Source organism: Lepidochelys kempii, chromosome 2 (genome assembly GCF_965140285.1).
Source record: "Lepidochelys kempii isolate rLepKem1 chromosome 2, rLepKem1.hap1, whole genome shotgun sequence".
Taxonomy (NCBI): domain Eukaryota; kingdom Metazoa; phylum Chordata; order Testudines; family Cheloniidae; genus Lepidochelys; species Lepidochelys kempii.
The window spans coordinates 242073829-242097485 of NC_136381.1; positions in this window are offsets into that span (position 1 = coordinate 242073829).

The following is a 23657-nucleotide window of genomic DNA, read 5'->3' on the forward strand; positions in this document are numbered from 1 at the left end:
TAAGGCTAAAATTTTGATCATTAATGTTAACAGTTTGTGTTCTAACAGTTACAAAGCTTTAACTTTTTGAATCTTAGCACTGGCTGTCAATAATTATTGTCTGACTCAATAATTTCCCACATCCCATAATTTTGTGCAATTGTGAAAATTTAAATGCATAAAAATCAAAAAGTGCTTAAAAACAAACATCATAGAATCATAGAATATTAGGGTTGGAAGAGACCTCAGGAGGTCATCTAGTCCAATCCCCTGCTCAAATCAGGACCAACACCAACTAAATCATCCCAGCCAAGGCTTTCTCAAGCTGGGCCTTAAAAACCGATAAGGATGGAGATTCCACCACCTCCCGAGGTAACCCATTCCAGTGCTTCACCACCCTCCTAGTGAAATAGATTTTCCTAATATCCCCCACTGCAACTTGAGACCACTCCTTCTTGTTCTGTTGTCTACCACCACTGAGAACAGCCATGCTCTCTCCTCTTTTGAACCCCCCTTCAGGTAGTTGAAGGCTGCTATCAAATCCCCCCCCCTCACTCTTCTCTTCTGCAGACTAAACAAGCCAAGTTCCCTCAGCCTCTTCTTGTAAGTCATGTGCCCCAGCCCCCTAATAATTTTCATTGCCCTTTGCTGGACTCTCTCCAATTTGTCCACATCCCTTCTGTAGTGGGGGGACCAAAACTGGATGCAACACTGCAGGTGTGGTCTCACCAGTGCCAAATAGAGGGGAATAATCACTTCCCTTGATCTGCTGGCAATACTCCTACTAATACAACCCAATATGCCATTGGCCTTCTTGGCAAAAAGGGCACACTGCTGACTCATATCCAGCTTCTCGTCCACTGTAATCCCCAGGTTCTTTTCTGCAGAACTGCTGCTGAGCCAGTCGGTCCCCTGCCTGTAGCAGTGAATGGGATTCTTCCGTCCTAAGTGCAGAACTCTGCATTTGTCCTTGTTGAACCTCATCAGATTTCTTTGGGCCCAATCTTCCAATTTGTCTAGGTCACTCTGGACCCTATCCCTACCCTCCATTGTATCTACCTTCCCCGCAGCTTAGTGTCACCAGCGAATTTGCTGAGGGTGCAATTAATCCCATCATCCAGATAATTAATAAAGATGTTGAACAAAACCAGCCCCAGGACTGAGCTCCGGGGCACTCCGCTTGATACCGGCTGCCAACTAGATATCGAGTCGTTGATCACTACCCGTTGAGCTCGACAATCTAGCCAGCTTTCTATCCACCTTATAGTCCATTCATCCAATCCATACTTTTTTAACTTGCTGGCAAGAATACTGTGGGAGACCATATCAAAAGCTTTGCTAAAGTCAAGATATATCACATCCACTGCTTTCCCCATCCACAGTGCCAGTTATCTCATCATAGAAGGCGATCAGGTTGGTCAGGCATGACTTGCCCTTGGTAAATCCATGTTGACTGTTCCTGATCACCTTCCTCTCCTCCAAGTGCTTCAAAATGGATTCCTTGAGGACCTACTTCATGATTTTGCTGGGGACTGAAGTGAGGTTGACTGGTCTATAGTTCCCTGGGTTCTCTTTTTTCCCTTTTTTAAAGATGGGCACTATATTAGCCTTTTTCCAATCGTCCGGGACCTCCCGCGATCACCACAAATTTTGAAAGATAATGGCCAATGGCTCTGCAATCACATCAGCCAACTCCCTCAGCAGCCTTGGATGCATTAGATTTGGACATCAGTATTGTCTGTCAAAATTATAAAAAAATAAAATTCTAATTCTGCCAAATCTAGCCATGATCCAGACTCCTCCCCTACCATTCTCATGTCTTTAGTGTAGCTTGACCCTCAGGGGTACAATGAGGAAGTAGGGAGCAGAGGGACTAATTATGCCTGGTCCTTGCATAAAGAGAGAGCATTAGCTCCACTGAACAGAAAGGAAAACTGTGGCAGGGAGGATAAGTGGCTTACCCAGAGTAACAGAACAAGGTAAAATCAGCATGAGGAATAGAACCCAGGAGACTGCAATTCCCATTCCTGTGCCCGGACCACAGACCCTGCCTCTTTGTCTCCCATAGTAATAGTTACTATGGTGATGACCTACAAGAAAAAGTAACATTTGCATATGTATTTACTGATCCTTATGGATTTCCTTTAATTTCTGTTCTAATAGATTAGAAACAAAGGACACACTTCAGGAAGCCCCTAAGTGGATGTGCTGGGTGGAAGAGAAAAAAGACAAAAAATCTTCGCTCTTTGTAGGCATGCTCCTGCTTTGACATCAGCACAATTCAGAGCCAGCATTCCCTTGAACCCTAGACTCTAGCTGGCAGTGTCCCATAGCTCCCGGGGTGTAGTCTGGAGTGTTGCAGATGTGGTCAGAGTACCATCCCTTCTCATCAGGCAGTATGTTAACCCTCTCTGCAGGAGGTCTAAGGAGCACTGCACAGGATCCCTGTGCATCCTGTTTGCAACTGCACTGTACAGACAAAATGCATTGAACATCTCTCAGCTGCTCCAGCTATTTCCATACCCTCCTCAGTGATCCTCACAGTAGCTCCAATCTAGTACCATTTTTGTTATATTTGTATTTCAAGACAGATTGCTTTAGAATGGTAAGGGATTATGGGTTAAACTGGGTTTTCTCCATGTTATTATATAAACCCTGGCTCATATGGAAATCTAGTCATATATTTAACCTTGTTAGGAATGTGCTTGCAGTTTTCACTATCAATAAGAAAAGCTATAACCTTCTGTTTTACGTAAACGGTTTATTAAAGCCTATTTGCCTTACATCCCTTTCCAGTTCTTTTTTTTTTTCCAAGTGAATATTCAGTGGGTTTGCTAGGCTGTGAATTAGGTTACTATGAGATGGCAATCTGGAATCTGATCTCGGTTTTATAAGTTGTGTGTAAGCCTGATCTTGAAAGGTTTGGAAGGATGATCTATTTATCCTCAGTAAAGACAGTTTTTATCTCGCAGAACCAATCTCTTCTTTCTGTTTGCTCCTACTTTGAGTTTGTAATCCTCTGTTTGTGATACTACAAGCATTCCCACAGCAACAGATTATGATGTCACAAGCAAAGATTTATGAATCCCTTGCACGGAGAAGCTGGCAGAGGGCTCTGTTGACGTTCCCTTCTGCAAACACTTTCTTTAGTAATTACCCCAGTGAGGGGAAACTAGTCCTGCAGAAGTTATATTTTAACTATCCAAGTGACTTGTTACTAAAGTGTGACTAGCAAAAAGAACGAGGAGTACTTGTGGCACGTTAGAGACTAACAAATTTATCTGAGCATAAGCTTTTGTGGACTAAAACCTACTTCATCGGATGCATGCAGTGGAAAATACAGTAGGAAGATATATATGTACACAGAGAACATGAAAAAATGGGTGTTGCCATACATACTATAACGAGAGTGATCAATTAAGGTGAGCTATTATCAGTAGGAGAAAAAAAAACCTTTTTGTTGCGTGACTGGACATGGCTTTTCGTCTTTAGTTTTTCTGCTCTAAAAGCCATTTGTGAATCCAGACGGAAGGATTCTGAAATCCTTTCAGATGACTTCACAAGTGCCTCTAAAGAAAGGAAGAGAATGCATCAACCTGGGCAACATCTATGTCATCCCTCTCCATAAACAAAGGTCTGAACTGTACCCTTAAATCTGTACCTGCTTTGAGGGCAATGTGGTGCCTAGGGGGCATTTCCCCAGCTCCCTGGCATGCAGGGTAACATAAGCCCTAGACTTTAGAATGGTGCAGATTGCTTCTCTTTGTGGGCCTCGCCAGATCCATGGACTGGGGTGGAGTTTGGAGTAGGGGGGGCCGGACCATGACCCGTTTGGGGCAATTGGCATGGTTAGAGCACTCTGAGGGAACAGGAATGGGATACGACTCCTTACACCCTTTTATTCAATGCATTTGTACAAGGCTCAGAGACAACAGGACCCCAAAAATATACCAAATACTGAAATATGTAGTAAAAATATACAATGTACAAAAGGCTACAGAGTATTTGGTCTGGCTTTCCACAGGAAAGGAACAACTATGATTTGGACCAGAACAGGGACTTTAAGTGTCCTTATTCACACACCCACAATTGATGGGATTTATAGTCACATCCCTAGATGTCAGCCTACCTTTATGGTTTGAGTCTGGAGCACAGGACAGCAGAAATTCTGCCAGAACAACTGTGATGAGAAATTATGATTCTCTCATAAGATTAGTTGTTTGTGTGAGGTGACAGCGATTTGGGGTCAATACCTTTTTAGCACTGCTTGTGAGTTCCGTGCTGTCAAACCCAAATCCAAGCCTTAACCAAGGCTGGCCTTTCCAGACCTGGAAAGCCTTCAGACGTGGGTTGTCCCTAACTTGAAGAATCAGAAATGTAATGGACAATCTCAGTTTTCAGTTTTTCCTTTACCAAAAGGTAAGTTTCTACCCTGTTTCTTTGTGAAGATAGTCTTGAATATTGCAAATCAACCCAAACTGATCACTAGAGTTGAAAGCTGTCACTGATTTTTCCTAATGTTCACAAGCTATCTGAAGCAATGAAGGGAGGAACTACACAATCTCTCTGAAATGGTACGCATGATATCTTGATGACCATGAGAAAATCTATTTTTTTATATTATGCAGAACAGATTGCAGCAGATTTACCTACACCCCTGAAACTTGTCTTGGCAATGCCTGTTACTCTTGTCTGAAGTTTAAATTGACCTAGAATGTTCTGAATGTCAAAAAATGCTAAAGCTGGACCTAGCTTTAACTCTGGGTTCAGTCTCAAGCCTTCACTCTAAATTCTGGTCCAAAGTTAATTCAGATATGGATCCATACTTCCCCTCTTTGTCCTAATATTAATCACACATGAAAGATAAGCACCAGACCAGAGACTAGTTAGAGGGTTGGGTCACCATTTTTAGATTCTCTCAATAATTATGATATCGGATTTATGTCTTCTTGATGAAATAGTACAGGTATTTCTGATTACAAATAAGTAGCTATGACACCAAGAGAGGTTGGCTGAGGTAGCAGGGAAGTCTAGTACTTGGTTCTTGATGTTATTCCCAAAAACTGTTACCGTTCTACATGGTAGTGACAAGGTGGGTAAGGTAATACTTTTATAGGCCCAACTTCTGTTGGTTTAGAGACAAGCTTTCAAGCTACACAGAGCTCTTCTTCAGAGACCAATGCGGCGACAATAACATTGAATATGTTGCAGTGTCACTTTGTTTTAGAAGAGAGATTTTAAAAATCTATTCTAAAACAAGACCAAGAGAGAACACAGTCCAGAACAAATTTTACTGTAGCACTCATATTGATTTATTTGCATGGGGGGTGGAGTTGGGGTCATGAACTATGAACCACTGAAAAATAAACGGACACACATTCATAGGCTTGAAGTGGTTTCCATCAGATACAGGGTTTACAGTTTGGTTCAGTGGCTTTCAGCACCCTCACTATACAAATTGTTCCAGCACCCTGCACACATTTAAAGTTCACAGTCCAGCGGGAAAGGTATGCTTACAAAGCCAAACTCTTTTCAATTAATGTTAATTCATGATAAAATATTCAAGGTCCATGCTTTTTTTAAATAGCAAGTTTAGAAAAAAGGACTTGGCTAAATTTCATGAACTATTGTATCCACAATCACAGGAAAGGCACGCACCATTTAAAAAAAATCAGTCCTTAAAAATGTTGCCTGTCAGCTGGAATACGTATAACAAAACAAATGACGTATGTTTCCTTATATGCCTTATATTAACCTTACTGCCACACTTTCCTTAAGTAACCACCCAGGTAGAATTCTAGCTGTGTACTTTGTACATCGCTCAGCCCACATTGTCATTTCTTATGTTTCTGTAGGCCTGCTGCCTGAGGATGTCAAGCACTTTACTAATATCAATGAACCACAGAAGTTAGGTAGCTGTCATTATCTCCATTTTACAATGAGGAAACTCAGGCACAGAGGGGTTAAATGACTTGCCCAAAGTCACAAAGGAAGTCAATGACAGAGCTGGGAACAGAAGCCCAGAGCCAATGACACACAAGATCATCTTTCTTCTGCACAGAGTGTAGATTTTCCAGCAGACTAAAAGGCCCTGCTCCCTTTGTACCACTCAGGCAACACAAAAGGAGCAGAGACATGCCCCAGTATGAGGAAGTTCCTAGCAGGCACAGGATGCAGCTCCATTGCCTGTAGTCCTTCATTCCTCCAGCCCATGGGATAGGGCGCATTCCGGGAGGGGAAGAGTGCGTTGAGACATGGGGAGGGGCCAGACCACGATGTATTATGGCAATCCCCAGCTGGCTATGATATGCACAGGGACCAGCCCATGTAGTTTTGAGCAGCTCCCAGGCTGCTCTATCTTGTGTCTAGGGTTGGGAAGAGAATTAGCAGGCTGTAAGTAGCTCCTTGATGGAAGTAAAAAGATAGTGGTACTCTTCCCAGCACTACTCGCAAAATAAACCCTACCTCCATCAGATGGCACCTACAACAGAGAGTGAAGATGTTTCAAATGTGATCACACATGGTTCTAGGCTCATTATGTTCATCTCCCCTCTCAATGGGGTCCAAATACACCCATGTGCTTTGCCAGCACATCAGTCTGGCTTCCCTTCCATGAGGCTTGTATAGCCCCATGGGCTTCTTGATTGTGGCTCTCCCTGCATTCTGCTAGGCAACTTGGCCGTGGCTCCTTCATGACTGCGGGGAAGAGGGGAGGTTGGAGCTGAATTCTCTCTCGAACCATTTCTTACATACTTTGATGAACAGTGAAATAGCCAATGATGTTAGCATTTAACATATCTCACTGGGCATCGGAGTTAGCACCCACTGAAAGGGCTGGAGCAGGGCATACCACAGAGCTGTTGTTTCAGATTCTGCAAACACACTCAATTCACATTTTCAGGCATTCTCAGCAAGTGTCTCAGCAAGAGGCTTAGCTATCAAAGAGAGAGAGAAAACAAGGCAGCCTGGAAAAAGAGAAGCCAGCATGAAAGAAGTGCTAATGTGTACCACCCAATCCGAGCCCAAAGCTGAATGCTACAGAGACTATGGTCCACAGTCAACAGCATAAGAAATAGCAGGGACATGCTCTTTGTTTACTGTAATAGTGTTCATCTGTGTGAGATTATAGCTAGAAAGTAACCATCTACAGCTGTATAAAACACATAGCTGTTGGGACAATGTCACCCACTGGTTGAAGTTATTACTGAGGCAGTTTCTGAAATGCTCCTTTCTCCAACAGCTCTAGGGTGCAGCACGACTAAATCTTGAAACATGTCTTTAATAGGTCTATGATCACATAAAAAACAGGCATTGGTGTTGCATTTCCCCCCATGTAATATACTGTGTTATGTGGTTAATGAAATGTCTTCCTCCCCACCTACATCACGTACCACCCTCCATTGATGCACCACAAGCATGAAGCACAACTTCCAACAGGAAAGGAGTCAGATGAGAGGAGACAGGTGCCACGCAGGCACTGATGGTGCTACGCTTCGCTGTAGAATTAGAAATAGAAACAAACATGAGTAATGGAACGTTTGGGTTCTTTTTATCCCCCCCAGCCAGTGACAAGAATAACTTATGTCTCTGGCAATTTACTATGAAGAATAGATGTATAAAACGTATAAAAATTGGCAGACAGCATATTATCCTACACTTTAGGGTTATTGTCATCAGGGCTCTAAAGTAAAAAAAAATGATCATCTGAGTTAGAATAAAAACAGTAAATTGGCAACATTCAGGAGTCTCTTCTCCCATCAATATGTGATCGTAATTCTGACTGGTATTTATGGGAGTCACACACATCGAGAAGAGGCTAGAGAGCAAAAGGTTTGAGAGGTTCCTTTTTGACATGACCCCTGAAGTTGGGAGGCTTATCTGCACCTCTTTGTGGTCTCCCTTCTCTGCCTCCCATCTTCCTGGTGTTCTCTCAACACAAATAAATCCTTGGGATGGTTTCTCCTACTTTTGAATTGATGCAGTTAGGCAGGGGCAGCAGGTTTGTATAATTTTTGGTGGTGCCCAGAATGGGTCTAAGTCCCGCCCCAGCCCCACACTTGCCTTGTAAGCTGATATATATATATATTTAAAAAATGTAAAAATGGACTGGAAACAGTAAGCGTTTAATAGTTTCCATATATTGCACAATGTGGGGATGGGGGTGTGATGAGGGCTCTGGCTGGGGGTGAGGCTGGGGATGAGGGGTTTGGGGTGTGGAAGGGGGCTCAGGACTGGGGCAGAGGGTTGGATACAGGGGGGTGAGGGCTCTGGCTGGGGGTGAGGGGTGGGGCTGGGGATGAGGGATTTGGGGTGTGGGAGAGGCTCAGGGCTAGGGCAGAGGGTTGGGGTGAGGGGTGAGGTCTGTGGGGTGGGGCCAGGATTAAGGGGTTCAGGAGGGGGCTATGGGTGGGACAGAGGGTTGGGATTGGGAGGTGTGAGGGCTCAGGTGGGACTGGAGATGAGGGGTTTGATGAGGCCAGAGAGAAGGACTCCCCCAACCATCTCCCTGCTGGCAGCAGCAAGCTCCGGGGGAGCCCCCACACTGCCCGACAGCACACTCACTGCGCACCACTGTCACTTCACGTGCTCCTAGGGCCCCTCTCAGGTCCAGGGGGGTTACATTTCCCCAAAGCAAGAAATCCTCATTCAAAAACAAGAGCAACAAGAGTTCAGAGGGAAAAACCGACAACCAACAAACTTTTCCCCAACCTCCACTCCAGAGAGAGATTAGGAAAGGGGGAGAGACTTCACACTGAACCCTGGGAGAAGCCCTGAAAGGAGCTGCTCATGTGCGGGAGGTGTAGCGAGAAGTCCTGCTGGCCATGGGGCAGCAGTAGGCTATATTGCACCCAGGGAGACAGAGGGGAAAGAAGCTGTCTCCGTGGGAGAGGGGAGGAGGAGAAGGGGTAGTTTCTCCCCACAAAGTGGAGATGGGGAGGAGGAAGCCTGGAGTTGGGGAGTGGGGTCGGAGTGCCCTGGCTACAGCCACAAAGAAGGGAAACTAGCAAAATAAAAGAAAAGTGGAGGAGAGGAAGGGAAGGGAAAGAAAAAGCCCAAGGCAGGCTGAGCAGCCACCTGGGGCTCCCTGAGCTGCTGCAGTCACTCACTGCTCTGAACCTCCACCCAAACTCCTCAGCCTGCCACCAGCGCCGCTCCCTTCTGTAGCCAACAGCAGCAGCCAGCAGTGGCCGGCGAGGAAGCACAGCGCAGAGCTGCAGGGCAGTGGCCCACTGCCCAGGGTGCAGGCAGGGACACTCCGCGGGAGGCATGAAGGGGAGGCAGGTGGGGTCAGGCAGAGACCCGGCCCTGAACATTGGTAGCGCCAAGCCGCTGTGTCCCCATACTCTGAATATTGCTGGAGCATAGGCACCACGGGCCCATATACCTCGCTGCCCCTGCGGTGTTCAAAAGTGAACTTGCATGTTATTGTCTTTGTGTTTCACTGAGGAGAAACTATGGAAAAAGAGCCAGAGAGAAACAGTTCAAATTAAAAAAACAACGATGGGAGAAGGGTAGAACAATGAGCATAATTATGAACATATGCAGAGGCTACGAAAAGGGGGAGAAAGGGAGACAGAAAAATTGCAATGGAAAAATAAATATAGTAAACATATTGCATATGGCTCAGACTGGGGACAGCCTTGCTTTTGGGGCGGTCTCCTACCTGATACATAGCACGGGCTTCCTTTTTTATTTATATATTTGCTTTTTAAAACTGAATAATTGAATCATTCTTGGGGGGAAAAAGCTGGGAAGGTTGCATCTTAAAACCCTCAAAAAATAATCTGAGCTATTAACAGAAATCTCTCCCTCTCTCAGTGGTTTATCCATTCCTATTCTGGTTTCTAGCTGCCCCAAATCAATTTATTCCTTCCTTTGGCAACAGTCTATTGAGCAAAATCTCAGGTCTGGAATGCTCTCTACTGGACTCTGGCTGGCTGCTGTATTCAAATCTCATACACTCTTTGCCAGATCTGCTGAGAACTGATGATGGCATTTCTGCAAGACCAGGAAACAGGCCAGCAGGGGTTCAGGGAGTAGATGAAGTTATCTGTGGTTGTTGTCGTGCTGTGTTGTTTCTGGGGTTTGGGCTATTGTTTATTTAGATTATTTGGATTATTGTAATCTAAATAATAGTTCTGATTCAATTTGCAGTCTGGGCTGAGGTTCAGGTTGGCTGTTATGATATCTGAACCAGTTTGCCCATTCCTAGAATATGGCACATGCCCTGTCGGTGTGCATAACAGTTTCATAACAATATGCTGAGTTACGCCGCTCTCCGTGAAAATTAAAAAGTGACTGTGTATCACCTTTGTACTACTGAACACAGTAATATGAATGAACCTCCAGGCCCAATACACAGGCCCTTGAAATAGGGTTAGCCTGAGGGGTGGGTAAACTGGGTGGCTGCTCAGCATGCCTAACACTAGAGTGGACCACTGACATTCTAGGTTAATGTTTACCCCCAATTAATTACTGTTTTGGAGGGGCATGAAATTCAGGCTTGCCCAGGGCACTATTTGACTAAAGGCAAGCCATGTCTAGAAGCCCCAGAAGGCTGCAAATCTTGGCTCTGTGGGAGGGTAAGCTATTCAGCAGCAGACAAGTTTTCCTCCCATGGCCCACAATGCTCAATTCAAAAGAATTTTCCATCCTCCACCTGTGGCCATGAAAGGGAGTTGACAGCTGGGCTGTTGTAATGGGCCATTGTGAAAACAGTATACATTTAGCAGAAATGCTGAGGATGTGTGTTTACAGGAGACTTTTGTGGATTTTTATTGTAGACTAGAAGGGCTCCACAAGAGCCACTGCAGGTCTGCTGGGTTAATTCTCCAGGCAGAGGAAAAGATTTTTTATTTATTAAATAAATAATAAATTTCCCCTCTCCCCCCCACCCCCGCCCCAAAAATCTAGTGTCAGAACAGTGGGAAATCAGAAGCAGCTGAGCAGGGCAGGGTGGCCAGACAAGCACTGATAAGATCGGGGGGGGGGGAAGGGGGGGAAGGAGACACAATGTGATCAGGGGAACCAGAGGCAAGTTGTGGAGAAGTAGTGGGAGACTGGAGGCTGGGAGGAGAGGATAAGAAATAGCAGGGAGCCAAAGACAGAGAGAGAGAGTGTGTAAGGAGCAGTGACAATGAGGAATTAGAGGGAAGAAAAGGTGCCATTACGACAGGACTAAGGCAGTGGGTGTAGTCAGGGAAAAGGAGACCTGGCATGAGGATATGAACAATGAGGTAGTGCCATTTTGCAACTGGGAAGCTGGAAGGGCAAGTGAAGGGCTAAAGGGATCACTAACAGGGATGGAAGAAGAGGCAGATGGGATTTGAGCAGCCTGGAGAGGCAAGGAGAGCTGATCAGCAGCTGGGCAGGTAGGTGGACGCAATTGGCAGATGGCTGGCAATGGCTGCAGTGGTGTTCCAGCTGGCGGGGCAGGAACTTTGGCAGCCTAACACTGGTCAGTAGGATGAAGCAGCATGCTGGTTTAAAATCAAAGGGCATCAGGTATCCAGGAGCCCCTCAAGCCCTGATATGCAAAACCAGTCCTGGCTCTCAGGCATTAAACCAATAAATGAGAAAAGAGGGTCTGTCCAAAAGACCACATCTGATATTCCCTTCCGAGGGTCACACCCACATAAAGCCTAGCTTGAAGCTCATGCATTGAGGTCTGTGTGATGGTTTCCCCCCTGGGGTGCCACTTGGAACTGGGATACCACTAAGCCCACCTGTCCCACCAGCCTGGGTTCCCCTTACTCTGTGCTGCTGTGACAGGCTCTCAAGCCCCCTTCCAGCACACACACAGGTAGAGACACACCCAGCTGCAACAATATTTACACAGATGCTGAGATCAGCTCTGCATGGGAGAGCTCAGCTAAGGAATTGCCCAGCACCCAAGTGCACACCCCCTCTGTAAACCCAAAATTGTATCATCTTGCGCTGCACATATACAGCATAAGCTCATAAAATTCACCCTCTCCCTCAGTGTGGAGGGAGATATGCAACAGCTTTCTGTCCCAGGTATGAGTTCCATACTGGTTTTAGAGACAAAGCAAAACAAATCTATTAACTACAAAAGCTAGATTTTAAGTGATTATAAGTGATAGCAAATGGATCAAAGAAGATTACCTTAGTAAATAAACCGCAAACTGAGTTTAACACACTAGATAGGTAGGATATGAATTAGCAAATTCTCACCCTGAGTGATAAACAGGCTGGCAAATTCCTGGCTTTCCCAGGTTTTCATACACAGGCTAAAAAACCTTCTAGCCTGGGACCATCACTTCCCACAGTTCAGTCTTTGTTCCTCAGGCATTCCTCAGCTGTTGTTATAGGGAGAGTGAGGTCACCCCATGATGTCATTTCCCCCCTTTTATATCTTCTCCCCATTTGCTGGAAAGCTCTTTCGCTGTGACCTGGGTCAAATAGTTCCCATTGTGTAGTGCTATCTCTAAGAGGTTTCTATTGAACATAGTTCCTGGGGTAATCCTTGTACTTGTAAAAACAACAAGGAGTCCTTGTGGCACCTTAGAGACCAACAAATTTATCTGGGCATAAGCTTTCATGGGCTAGAACCCACTTCATTAGATGCATGGAGTGGAAAATACAGGAGCAGGTATAAACAGATGAAAAGATGTGAATTTTCTTTTCATGTATTTATACCTGCTCTTGTATTGTCCACTCCATGCATCTGATGAAGTGAGTTCTAGCCCACGAAAGCTTATGCCCAAATAAATTGTTAGCCTCTAAGGTGCCACAAGGACTCCTCATTGTTTTTGCTGATACAGACTAACACAGCTACCACTCTGGAACCTTGTACTTGTGTGCATTTCCTCAATAAGCCATTAACATTGTTTGGCCTTTTTACTGTTGTACCTGAAAGGCTGCTTATGGGTGTTTTCAACCTCACGACATGTTTCAGTAACACAGACATTGCAAACTTCATAACTTCACATACAATGATAACACATACAATCCAATGAGATATTACTGTCTAGCAGATCAAGACTTTTAGAATGACACCTCACAAGGCCTACTTTGTATGAGACATATCCTAATTACATGACAGAGGTGAATACTCGGGTGTCGAGGTGTCAGTCTGCATAAAATGGATTCTGATCTCTGATACCGGTGTCAGATAGGAATAACTCCATAGCAGTCAGTGTGGTGGCACTAGTGGTAAAAAGGCCTCTCACCTTTCTCTGAACCATGCAATAAATCTGCATCTTGACTTGTAACTCAAGAGGACAAACTCAGGCCAATGGTGCAAATAATTTATGGTCTCTTTCAGATTGTGTTTCACAATCAAATATGTATGTCTATATTAGACTACGCAAAAGTTTGACTAGAACCCAAATCAAATAAAGGTGAGTTTGGGCCCCAGCCAAATCCACCACCAACCAGCCCAGGTTTACAAACTTTTCCAGACTTTGACTGATAGTGTTTGCACAGCCTGAGGCTGTCCCCATAGCAAAAGAGTGACGCCTTCCAGTGTGTGTGTATGCCCCTTGTGCTCAGTCTACCAACACTGGCAACAGGAACAAGACTGATTCTTGCTGCTCTATGGGCGGGGAAGCAGTGAACCTTAGCTGGCTGTCCTCTGAAGATAGAACATGGACGTTCAGCTATGCAGCTCTCCCTGCAGACTTGTAGAAGAGAACAGCCAGAAGGTATTCTTTATTCCAGCTAGCTTGAGTATCGGAGCAGTGAAGCTGTGAAAGCATGGGCTTCAGAGTAGGGTAGCCACCTGAGTCGGTAGCCAGGGTTCTGGGTAGGCTTGTACAACCCACACTAACATCCATGCTGCTTCACTTCTCTGTTATCCAGGCTAGCTAAGGTATGTCTCCATATGCAATCACACCCTGTTACAGTATGGACATACCCTTAGATTGGATAACTGGACAGCCAGGACACAGGCCCTTAAAGTTAGCACAGAGAAGGTTGTAATTAGGATCTCCGGGGCCTACACGAAGGGGCAGGAGAGTAGTGAGGGTCAACTTTGCATGTTGTCTCAAGATTGGACCCAAGGGCATCTTTCTGGAAGCTAGGATTCAGATGTGTGGTTCTTTCTGCACTGAGGCAGAGTGCGCCCTTTAAAAATAACTGTACTTCACTGTAATTTACTGAACAGTTTGTGCCTCCCAAACACACAAAACAAAGTGCAGTCAGTTTTGCTGGTGGTTTCTTTCCTGGATTCAGTCAATTGTTAATAATCATGTTGTCATTTTTTTAAGGAGTTGGCACCAAAACTTTATTCATTCCACTTAGAAATAACTGCCACCAACCTATTACAAAAACTGTCATTATCTCACACAGTCACAATCTTGACATCTGTAAAGTAAAGGTTTATTTTACACTTCAAGAGTCAATGTGTGCAGCTGACTAAATTCCTTTAGAACTGTACAGACTGCTCCTGTCAAATATTTAGGAAAATAAAAGTTGGTTTAAGGAAAATATTTGCTTTTGCTAGAAGATAAGTTGCCCTTTCTATATACAACGGAAAATGTGGTGCTTTCTCTTCTTAAAAACAAACAAACAAAAAACCAGCTTTTCCTATTTACTGTAGTAGTTTTTATCAGTAGCAAAAAATGAAAGCTGAATCAGTTTCCTGTACATTTCATTTCAAGCCACACAGCTCTCATATTCTAGCTATAACAATCCTGAAGGTTGATGGGGTGACCTACACCCCTGAATAGTTTGCAAAGAAAATTCTAGAGACAGTTTGATTCACAGTGTGTGTGACTTGCACTTTGCAACCAACCCCATGCTGCCTGATTATTCTTGGCTGGCTCCCCTCCACAACCCATATTAAGCCTAATCCAGGTGTAAGGATCTAATTGGTATAATTATAGACCTAGTCAACAAGCCCAAGAAAGTGAGGAAAAAAAGCACTTGAGGTTTTCCTGCACTTAATCAGCTCCTGTCCTTCCTTCTCAGACTGCATTACTGTAGAGATGTCCAACCTTCCCAGTCGTTGTCTACACCAGACAATTTCCCCACCCATTTACAAGCAATGGTATAGGTGCCGCTGTAGACCAGGCTCAGGTATTTTTACCACTGCAGGTGTCCTTGACATGGTGACAAACACATCTGAACCCAGGCTATTCTAGTTCTTCCCTGTTCATTAGCACCCGTCAAACTGTGCCACTGCTGGAGAATAGGTACAAAGAGTTTCAGTGGGGAGTAAAGATGGTTGGGAATTTTCTGACAGAAGATTTTCTGAAGGAAAATTCAGGTTCCAGAAAAATCAACATTTTCCATGGAAAAATTTCAATTTTGTAAAAAAAAATTGATTTTTCCATTGTGAAAAGCAAAATGAAATAGTTTGTTTTGAATCAACTTGCCTCAAATTGGAATATTTCATTGTGTTGAACTGACCTGAAATGGTTCATTTTGAGTAATTTCAATATTAGACTGCATTTTCCTGTTCTGGTGCATTGCCTCCTGGGAGTCAGCATCTGGGCTTCCACTCTGAGGATGGAAATTGTGATTTTCACTCAGCCGTTTTGTAACTCAGCCGTTTTGCCACAAGCTTTGGCCACACTCAGAATAGCCTCAATTCAACAACGAGTGGCCAGTAATTGGTGCTGCACCAGTACTGACTGCTAAGCAGAGACAAGGATACACAGGGGTTTTTGCAATGATTTAGCTAATTTAAGTTTACCTTTATTAGTAATTGGGGTTAACTCTGATTTGCTTAGTTGGTCCAACCTTGGTTCTACCTTGTATACACCTGGGGGTCAGCACTGGTGCCGCTACGCTGATTGGTGAACTGGGGCTATTACTAAGTGCAGCTTAGTCACAGTTCAGGTTAAATATAGGCAGGGACAGTACAACCTCACACCAAATTGTTTCACTCCTGAAGGGACCAATTCTAGAAGGCTTTGATGTTGCCAAAAAGAATACTAAACGATGGGGGCTTTCTGGGTGTATTGTAGAAACTAGGACCCAGAATTATTTCCACACACAGTCCTGGCCCTTAGATTTCTCTGTCCTGCACAGTGAAGTCCACTGAATAACTTTGAATTTAAAAAAAATACACTGTTTTTGTAAGATAGGAGGGATTTTAAAAGACAAGGATCATAGGCTAACTAACAGTCATTGACTGTTAACAACTTTCAGCCTCTACTGACCCAGATCAAATATGATCATAAGAACCTGAAGCTGAAAGGCTCCATAAATCCGCAGACCTATCCTATCCGTGATCTTTTAGGCCTTCTGGTTGCATTGTATTTTATTGCACTTCTGTCCATTGCAGTTCAGCTCTGGAATATTGATTATTGTTATTGCTACTTTTATGAGGTTTGAGGGGTAAACCATTGTTAATGTAAGTGATCGGAAGTTTTTCCTCCTTCTGATATATTATTATTGTTGTAATATGGGCTTTTGAGGAATCTTTAAGTGGTTTGAGTTTAGCACATGCTTTTATTTACTGAGTTGTGTAATCAAAGTATTTAACATGCTTTTGAATAAATATTCTCTTATCAAATAGGTTATAGGTAAATGAGTTTTTTTCATTCCAGAAGATGGATTTCATGGAAGTTTAAATATGTTTTAATTTTAAGGTTTTAATAATTTTAAGGTTTAAATATGGATACTTGCTTAAAAGGTTTTAGTGAATAACCTGTGTTTACATTTTATAAATGTTTTGTTTTGTTCACCTCAGCTATTAAGTTAAACCATCCAGACCTCTGTAAGTTCTGAGAAATTTGATGGCTGACTTATAGCACATGTCTATGATCTGAGCTAGAATTAACATAAATTTAAATCAGCGTAATGCAGAGTGATCTGCAGAGATTTCCCACTGGCAGGGGGAACTTGTAATTTAAGTATCTGATGGGACACTATAACTTAAATGTCCTGCTTTGGGGCCATTCACGTTTGAATTAACATCTTTTATGTTTTATGCAGGAGAGTGAATTTGTGTGGGGGGGTGGAGGGTGAGAAAACCTGGATTTGTGCTGGAAATGGCCCACCTGATGATCACTTTAGATAAGCTATTACCAGCAGGACAGTGGGGTGGGAGGAGGTATTGTTTCATATTCTCTGTGTATATATAAAGTCTGCTGCAGTTTCCACGATATGCATCTGATGAACTGAGCTGTAGCTCACGAAAGCTTATGCTCTAATAAATTGGTTAGTCTCTAAGGTGCCACAAGTACTCCTTTTCTTTCTGCTGATAATAGCTCATCTTAATTAATTAGCCTCTTACAGTTTGTATGGCAACTTCCACCTTCTCTGTATGTATATATATATATCTTCTTACTATATGTTCCATTCTATGCATCCGATGAAGTGGGCTGTAGCCCACGAAAGCTTATGCTCTAATAAATTGGTTAGTCTCTAAGGTGCCACAAGTACTCCTTTTCTTTTTGCATCTTTTATTTGTGTCCTTCCCAAACTGTGCTGGTTTCAGAGTGGTGAAACAGACCAGCAGTTCTGTCTCTGGTGAGATTGTGCTTTTGTGCTGATGAGCTTTGTGGGTTATCATAAAACTTAAAATTCAAACTCTCATATAAATAGTTAAAAATAAAATACAGCATGTAGCAGAAGCAGGAAGTACACAGCTGCAGCATGTGCACCTGTCATGTCATTTCATATCTCCAGTTACTGTTCAGACCTCGGCATATATCATTTTAACATAAATAGTTTAAAATACATGCTTATACTCGGAGAGAGAAAAAGTTGCTCAGTCTAACTATACCAACTCTGACCAATGGGAATTTAATGACCTCTTTAGAACCCATCTCAGTGACACAGCTACACTGCCTTAGTCTCTGATCTTATCAGCTGTCACAAGCAGCACTGAGCTGGTCAGTATTTGGGTAGCAAGATACGCAAGGAAAATATCCGATACTGTGCCCACTGATGCCGATAAACAAGTAGGTGACCTTTTTTATTTGTTTTTGAGTAAGGATGGAACCAGTGCCCCAGCATAGTATTTGGAGGTGCTGTCTTTTTGGAGAGAAATAAAACCATGTGTGGTCACTAAGAAATCCAGGTCATTTTTTTAAAGATTATCCTTGGCCTCCATATTTAAGTTAGGGTAATTGCATTTTTCTTATCAAAGTTCTTCCTTCTGTTTCCATTTTTTCTTCATATTTTGTCCTAAAGAGTGTGTATGTAGGATTTACTGCCCCAGCATGATACTGAGGCAAAGAACTTAGAATAATTAAAGTATTGGAAAACATGCCTTCCAGGGACAGATTCAAGAAGTTCACTCTGCTTAGCTGAAAAAGAAAGCTAAGGGGTGACTGGATCACAGTTTATAAGAACCTACATCTGGAACAAGAATTTAATAATGGGCTCTTCAACCAGTTGACAAAGGTATAACGAGATCCAATGGCTGGAAGTTGAAGCTAGACAAATTCAGACTGGAAATAAGGCTATGAGAGTGTCTCTGGGTCAGGGCCGGCTCCAGGCACCAGCGAAGGAAGCAGGTGCCTGGGGTGGCCAATAGAAAGGGGTGGCACTCTGTCCGTTATTGGGGCGGCACGCCCAGGTCTTCGGTGCCAAATCGGAGGCGGGCCCTTCATTCCCTCCCTTCCACTTCAGCGGCACTTCGGTGGCAGCTCAATCGTGGGGGGTTTTTTTCTTTTCTTTTTTTTCCGCTGCTTGGGGCGGCAAAAAAGCTGGAGCAGGCCCTGCTCTGGCGCATGCCTAGTTATCACCACAAGGTCAGCCCAATCCAGGCCCCTGGCCTTAGTCCTTGCAGTGCACTCTGCCCTTGCAGGCCTGCTTATTTTGGTATGCATGGGGACAAGCAGAAGTTCAAACTCCACAGAGAACAAGAATCAACAGAAAGGGAAAAGGTCAGTGGCACCACCTTACTTCAAGGCTTTACTGGAGTCCTTACAGCCAGGTATCTGAGTCAGTCTTTTCCTACCAGGCTCCTCGTGCTGCTTCACAAGTCACTCCTCCTCATGGCTTCCCCCTTGCTGACTGCAGCTTCCTCCTTTTGTAGCCCTTCTCCCTACCATACATGACTGGGAGGGCCAGAGGGGAAAAAATACCTTAGCACACAGAGTCTCTTTACTCCCTTCCCTGTCAGCGTGGGGTTTCTCTATCCCATCACAGAGGCCCATGTTTTGAATCATGAAGGTAATTAATGCTGAGCACAACTTACCAAGGGTTGTGGTGGATTCTCCATCACTAGCTATTTAAAAATCCAGATGGGATGTTTTCTTAAAAGATCTGCTCTAGTTCAAACAGGAATTAATTCAGGGAAGTCCTGTGGCCTGTGCTATGTGGGAGGTCAGACTAGATCATCACAGTGGTCCCTTCTGGCCTCATAACCTATGAATCTATGGAGAAAGGATGAGACATTTCCATGAATTATTAGAATATCCATATTCTTCCGGATATAAATCATATACCAAATATCTGGGATTAGGAAGAAATTTTCCCCACTGGCAAATTGTTGCATAATTGCCTATTAGAGAAGTATTACATCTCCCTCTGAAGCATCTAATATTGGACCTACTGCCTCATCAGGTATGGGAATTTCCATGTTCCCAGGTGGAAGGTTCCTGTGACAGTTAAACAGCTGTTGTATTCCAGCTCATATAGGGTGGCCAGATGTCCTACTGTTTTTGGATTGTCCCACTTTTTATCATCCTAATCTACATATTTCAGAGTAACAGCCGTGTTAGTCTGTATTCGCAAAAAGAAAAGGGGTACTTGTGTCACCTTAGAGACTAACCAATTTATTTGAGCATGAGCTTTCGTGAGCTACAGCTCACTTCATCAGATGCATCCGATGAAGTGAGCTGTAGCTCACGAAAGCTCATGCTCAAATAAATTGGTTAGTCTCTAATGTGCCACAAGTACTCCTTTTCTTTTTGCTAATCTACGTACTTTTTTGTTTGTCCTTAAGTGGGATGACTAAACTTGCTGTGCTGTCCAGCACATCATAACTTGGGAAAGTAAAGCACAGTGCCAAACTCACTACACAGACAGTAATCAGTGACCATCAGACTGTGCAGAAGTCTAGTTCACATGCACACTCATGCAGAACAAGGAATGCCTCCCCCCCATCCTTCCCAACTAATGTCATGAGTATTCTTTATGTCTTTTTTACTGCAAGGACTAATATAATAGCAGCCTCAATGCCCACTATAACTTTGTATATCATTTTCCATTATAATCCTTAGGGTTTTTTGAGTGGTTAATACATTTCCAAAGCTTTCATTTTTCAAGTTGTTTTTGAGTATGGCAGAGAAATAAAAAAAATACACTTTTCCTATTATAAAAAAGCTCCTATGACTATTTTTAAATTGTTTAAATATTTTTAAATGCTGCTCAAACAGCTGAGGGTAAACAGTTAAACTTTAGCCAATCTTGAGTGTTTTGGAGAAAGTGGGTTGGATTTCTCTAAGTTTGGAGCCTTTGAAAAGCTCATGCCACAAATGCACAGTAGATTTTGCAAGCAATTACTTGTTAAGATTGAAATATGTGCACCAAAGCTGCATTCTGCTTGTGTGCATGGCTAATTTATCTGCACTGTGATGACTGAAGCATATCTGTGACGGCTGAACTCATGAACCTCTGGAACTAAATGCAGGAGCCTCTACTGTCAGTTTAGAAGCACTTGTAGATTCATACATTGTTTTGTGTAATCCAGTCACTCAAGAGATATACTCATTGCCTGTTTGCTCTAGCCTGATTCTGTGCCCTCCCTCATAGTTTCTAAATCTCAGCCTCCCTCCAACTGTCCTCCATGCATCCCTCCTTCCTTCCCTGCCCCCTTACCCTCCTCCTTTCAATGTCCTCTCCCTCCCTTTGTCCTCCCTTTGTCTTTTTGTCTCCTCCCTCAATCACACCCAAAAGATTTAAACAAATAAACAAAAACCCATGGCATGCACATAATTCTGCTTGGGTGGTAGATCCCAGGGGTAGGCAACCTATGGCACGGGAGCTGATTTTCAGTGGTACTCACACTGCCCGGGTCCTGGCCACCGGTCTGGGGGACACTGCATTTTAATTTAATTTTAAATGAAGCTTCTTAAACATCTTAAAAATCTTATTTACTTTACACACAACAATAATTTAGTTATTATTATAGACTTATAGAAAGAGACCTTCTAAAAATGTTAAAATATATTACTGGCATGCGAAACCTTAAATTAGAGTGAATAAATGAAGACTTGGCACACCACTTCTGAAAGGTTGCCGACCCCTGGTATATCCCTTCCCCCATCCTTTGTCTGTCTCATCTACTTAAATTATAAACAGTGACTGTCTCTTATTCTCTGTTTGTACAGCACTTAGCACAATGGAGCTCTGCCCTCCAATTGCCCCAAGGCACAATCATAATATAAATAACAATAACAATGCTTAGCTTGTGTGTTACATAGGAAAGGGCTGAGGCCAGGGAAACAACTTTTGGATTTCCTGTTTTATGGGAGTTTATATTCTCAGCCATAACGACTGATTTACACCCTTTTGTTTGTATGATAAAGCAACAAATGGGAAAAGGAAATTAACCTCACATGGAAATAAATGGACACAACTGTGAAATTCCAGATATGCACATATGCTATCATGCATGTACCTGGATTATTGCATCTGTTTGTATACTATTTGAAAGATCACCCAAAGAAATCAACACACCAGTGCCTATGTCTGCCAAGAATGCTGCACATCTGTGAAAGGAAACACCCAAAATACTCACATAAATGCATACTGTTTGCTGAAATCTCTCTTAGCTAAAACAGGTATCGTATTTCTTGACTTCTGACATTTAATCAACCTATGGTAACTATGTCAGTGGTCAGTGATGTGATTTTGTATATTAAACAGGAAAAACTTAAAAACTGAATTTACAGTTTATGTATCTGACATGTCTTTCTATTTTGGTTAAATGATTTACTATTTATCTGCCATTACAATAGCACCAGGATTCCCCAGTCGGGGATCAGGATCAAGTGCTGCACAAACATGTAACCAAGTGACAGTCCCTAACCTAAAAATCTTACAATCTTGGTTAGGGACAAAATATAACAGATGGACAAAACCAACAAGTGGCCCGGGTGGATCAGGAAGCCTAACCTAGCGCTCATACAAAGAAGTTTTCACACAATACTAGCTGTACGCACAATGTATTTGTGTGGGTCTAGGAGTGACTAGTCAATTAGACTTTGGAGTGTGTGTGATGAGGAACTATTACTTAATTCTTAAACATTTGAATAAAGCATTTAATATATTTAAAAGTTTATAGATCAGTTTGGGCTCCTCTGAGATGAAAAGGCACTGTAAGTAACTATTATCACTTCCAGGAATGACATTACAGCATCAACTACGATCCCTCAGGTTTCAGAGTAACAGCCGTGTTAGTCTGTATTCGCAAAAAGAAAAGGAGTACTTGTGGCACCTTAGAGACTAACCAATTTATTTGAGCATAAGCTTTCGTGAGCTACAGCTCACGTCATCGGATGCATCCAATGAAGTGAGCTGTAGCTCACGAAAGCTTATGCTCAAATAAATTGGTTAGTCTCTAAGGTGCCACAAGTACTCCTTTTCTTTTTACGATGCCTCAGCAATTCTTATTCTACAATATTATTCCCAGATATACTGCACTCTGGAGGAAATAAGTTGTGAAAATAATTAAAAACAATGATGGCAGACTGAAAGGTTTTTTTAATTAGATCAATGTTTATACATTTTATGTGGCGCATGTCAGTATATCCAAAACTTACAAAGGAGTTTTCGGTAAGCAGTGCAGGAAGGGGCATGTATGTTTGTATCTATATACAGTATAATTATATTTGCATGTGTGTTCACACATGCGCCTCTGTATACATATATTTATATATTATTTATACATTGAAAAAGAAAGTACATATGTGCATGCATACAGATATGCTAAGGGATCTAGCTATTTATCCTTTCATTTTCTATCTTCTTTCCTTTCTCTAACATTAAATCTATATTCTGCCTCTTTCACAATTCACATACTTTTTTAAGCAAGAGAATATTACTGTTTTAATACTGTTCCAAGCGTTATAGGATTTTTTTCCAGGCCACTTACAAAAAAACCAGAACCAAATGACTCCATAAAATTAAATATATATATATATATATATATCTCAAAATAAAACATTAAAGTAACTGAATAGAGAAGGAAAACAGTGCTGCAAATTTTACTCTCTGATCAGCACTTTTGCTACTCAAGACTTCCTGAGTGGTAAAATAGCTCAGCCACCCATGTAGGCAAGTCAGAGGGCAGAAAATTTTTACATTACTCAGATTTCCTCCAGGGAATGACCACTGAGTGACTTCTTTGCATTTGGCAAAACACACTGACTCAGAGACATTATGATGCTTCTATTTTAAAGTGCTTCTACAGAGAACAAGAAGATACAGGCTTTCCTTCATGACTCTGCACAAAGCCTTTTCCACCCAAAAAGAGTAAGCACCTTCGGTCATTCTTGGACACAAAGTATTAACATTTGATTATTTAAAATACTATCATTGTAGGGTCCAAGCCTGCAAATGCTTGCATATGTAACTTTACTCACTTGAGTAGCCCCATTGAGTTTGAACATAAACACTATTGAGTGAGTTCACGCAGTAGAGTAGTCCCATCAATTTTTAGGACCATCCTGGTGATCGTTATTTTTCATTAGTGTCGAAAAAAATTCCTGTAAGGCTTGTAGAGTAGCAATATTTTCTTGTTTTAA